Below are 3,696 nucleotides of genomic sequence, written 5' to 3'. Positions count from 1 at the left end.
GTTATGTATTTATAGAACATAAGAGCCTGTAGTATATGTTCTCTCAGAAAATCCAAAACCTCCATCAGAGAAGGTGGTTGGAGTTGTTGAAAGGCTATGACATGAGTGTGTTGTACCATCCAGGCAAGGCCAATATAGTGGTTGATGCTCTCAGTAGGATGATGATAAGAAGAAATTAGTTCAAGAAATATATCAGCTTGCCCGACTAGGTGTTTGCTTAGTCGATTCAGCAGAAGGTAGTGTATGAGTGCAGAGTAGTTTAGAATCATCTTTGGTTTTTGAAGTGAAGGAAAAGCAGGATAGAGACCTCAACTTAGTTAAGTTGAAAGAATCATTCAGAGATTAGAAGGAAGAGGTTTTCTCCCAAGAAGAAGATGATGTATTGCGCTGTTAGGGTCGACTATATATGTCAGGTGTAGATAACCTGAGATAAAAAATTCTTGCAGAAGCACATAGTGTGCGTTACTCTATTCATCCAGGGGCCACTAAGATGTACCGTGATTTATGGGAGATCTACTGGTGGAGTGGGATGAAGAGAGACATTGCAGAGTTTATGGCTAAATTCTCAACATATCAGCAGGTTATGATTAAGCATCAGAAGTCTAGTGGGTTCATGCAGGAGTTCAGTATTCCCATATGGAAATGGGAAGAAGTGAACATAGACTTCATGATGGGATTGCCTCGTACTCGTTAACTGGATGATTTAATTTGGGTCATTGTAGACAGAATGACCAAATCAGCTTATTTCCTACTAGTCCATACCTCTTATTCAGCCAAGGATTATGCCAAACTCTAAATTAGAGAGTTGGTCAAATTTCATGGAGTCCCATTATCCATTATTTCAGATAGAGGTACCCAGTTTACCTTTCATCGCTATAAAGCCTTCCAAAAGGGTCTTGGTACTCAAGTCCACCACAGTATAACTTTTCACCCTCAGACGGATGGTCAAGTAGAAAGGACCATTCAGACTTTACAGGATATGCTGTGAGCATGTGAGATAGACTTTAAAGGTAGTTGGGATGACCACTTGTCTTTGATTGAGTTCGCATTAAACAACAACTATCATTCCAGCATTAAGATGGCTCCATTTGAGGTACTTTATGGGAGGAGGTATAGATCTCATATTGGTTGGTTTGTAGTGGGTGAGGCTACATTGGTAAGACCTGACTCAGTATTTAATGCGTTATAGAAAATTCAATTGATCAGGGAAAGGCTTAAGACAGCTCAGAGCAGACAGAAATCATATGCAGATGTGCGAAGAAAGGATCTTGAGTTTGAGATTGGTGACTATGTGTATTTAAAGATCTCTCCTATGAAAGGAGTAAAGTGGTTTGGCTTAAAGGGGAAGCTCAGTCCCCTATATGAAGGTCCATACCAAATTCTCAGCCGTTTTAAAAAGGCAGCTTACGAGCTTGAGTTGCCTTCAGATCTATCTCCAGTCTATCTATTATTTCATGTTTCTTTGCTTAAGAAATTCATTGGTCACCCAGCAGTTGTAGTGCCTATAGGGAGTATAGCCTTCAGAATAACCTCTCTTATGAGGTGATCCTAGTCGAAATACTTGATTATCAGATTTGTAGACTGAGGAACAAAGAAGTCTCTCTAGTCAAAGTGCTTTGGCGGAATCAGTCTGTTGAGGGAGCTACTTGGGAAGCAGAAGCAGATATGTGGACCAAGTATCCTCACCTCTTCTCCAAAAATTCTGACTCGGTCAAAGGTAACAGTTTTCCCTTAAACCTACTCAGTTTCATGCTCAGTTTTCCCTTTATAGACTTGGTAGTAGTTACCATTGCATTTTTCAGTTATGTATTCATGCATCAGATATGCATGTTCAGCATGAGAAACTTAGCTTATCAGTGATTCCATTCATGTATCCATGGATCATGTTCAGCCTTATACTCATGCATTAGATATGCATGTTCAGTATGAAATTTCAGCATAGCAGTAGTGTCAGTCATGAAATCATGTTTAGTTATGCATGTCCTGTAAGTAAGTTCAGCCTGTCATTTTTCCCATCTTAATCAATCTTATCCAAGCATGAATATTACCAAGGGGGAGATATTGTAAGACCCCACAAAATTCTAAGCTTAATTCATTCCTTTAAATCTTGTTAAGGGGTCCTAGACTTAGAAAATGTTAGCTATGTGTTCATACTTAGAGCTATTTTAGCCTTTGTAAGTTGGCAATCTTATTTCATGACATTAATGCCCATTATATGTAGATATTTAAGTTAATTCATGATCAAGAATGTCAATAGGTGTTCTCGAATGAGTTTCAAATTTTTTGAATATCGTTTGAACCACGTTTAGGAATCCAAAATAGTGTATCAACGTGATCTCGACGCGTTGCATCGTCCATTGTATTGGTCAATATTTTTCCTTGGCTCCAAGTGGAAATTCTAGTGAACCGATATGAACTCGACGCAGTGCGTCGGTCATTTCATCGATTATCTCAATGTGGCGCGTTGGCCTATGCGTCAATAGTTTAATTTTTAGTCATTAGAAAGTTGCATCCTTAGGAGTATTTGAGTTTTTTCCAACGTCCTTAAGCCCCCCAAAAATATGAAATTTATCCCTCAGTTATCATAATACACTCATTCTTTCTCCAATCACTCAAGAACAAAAACCCTAGGGGATCAAATTTCAGATTCGAGACTCAAGATTCCCCCATCATTCTTCAAGAATTTAACAATCAAGGTATGTCAAGTGTTTATCCAAGGGTTCCTTCCACCCTTGGAGTCCAAGAAACTCTTTAAACTTAAAGTAGATTGATTTCATGATCTCCATGATAGGAATTAAAGTGTATTCTTAACTATTATTTCAATTGTGTTTCTATTTCATGATTTATTACAAGTTTCATGTGAAATTTGATTATCATGTGTAAAGTCTCATGTAAATTCATGTTAAAGCCCTTAAATTGTGAATTTGGTATTTAAAAGTGTGTTGCTCACATGTTATTTAATATTATGTGCATATATTATGCCCTCCAAGTGTTTGATAAATTGTTCATGTGAGTTGAATAGTGAAATCATATCATGTTAGCATGTATACAAGTTCATCTGATGCAAGTGTTTGCTAAAATATCCCAATGAATGAATGGTGGCCAAGTAATTAGTTATCATGTTTCAAGATTGTGCCATGTCTTATAATTTATGCTATCGAGTCCTGGGGATATTTAATACCCAACAATTTAGCTGTTTACCTAGAGCCATGGGCAGTCACATAATAGTATCAATCATGTCACGATCAGTAGAATTCAGTCAGTTATAAAACTCAAGAAATCTTAGTGAACTCAGTATCAGTCTAGTCCAGTTCAGTATAATCAGTTCAGTTCAGTTATACAATTTAGTCTAGCTTAGTACAATTTAGAATTCAACCTAGTCTCTATTCAGTTGGAAGTAGGATTCAGCACCGAGTGAACCCAAGGATGGGGGCATTTCTGCCAGTATAGGGTTTAACACTTAGTAGCAATCCCTGCGTTATAGAAATATATAGCCAGCATAGGTTGAAATATTTTCTTGCCATACTAGGGTTGATACATCTTTTTCGAGTTTTTCTATCTGTGAGGGTTGACAAAAGAGCTTCCTATTAGAGAGGGTTAACTTACATCTTGTCTTTACCCGTGGCACGGTACTAAAGTCATCAAAACCCTATGAAAATGCCCCCAAAGTGCTCATTCTCTTCCTCCTAACAATTT

This window comes from Capsicum annuum, chromosome 1 (genome assembly GCF_002878395.1).
Source record: "Capsicum annuum cultivar UCD-10X-F1 chromosome 1, UCD10Xv1.1, whole genome shotgun sequence".
Lineage (NCBI taxonomy): Eukaryota > Viridiplantae > Streptophyta > Magnoliopsida > Solanales > Solanaceae > Capsicum > Capsicum annuum.
The sequence above is the reverse complement of the archived record's forward strand: the minus strand, read 5'-3'. Positions refer to the sequence as shown.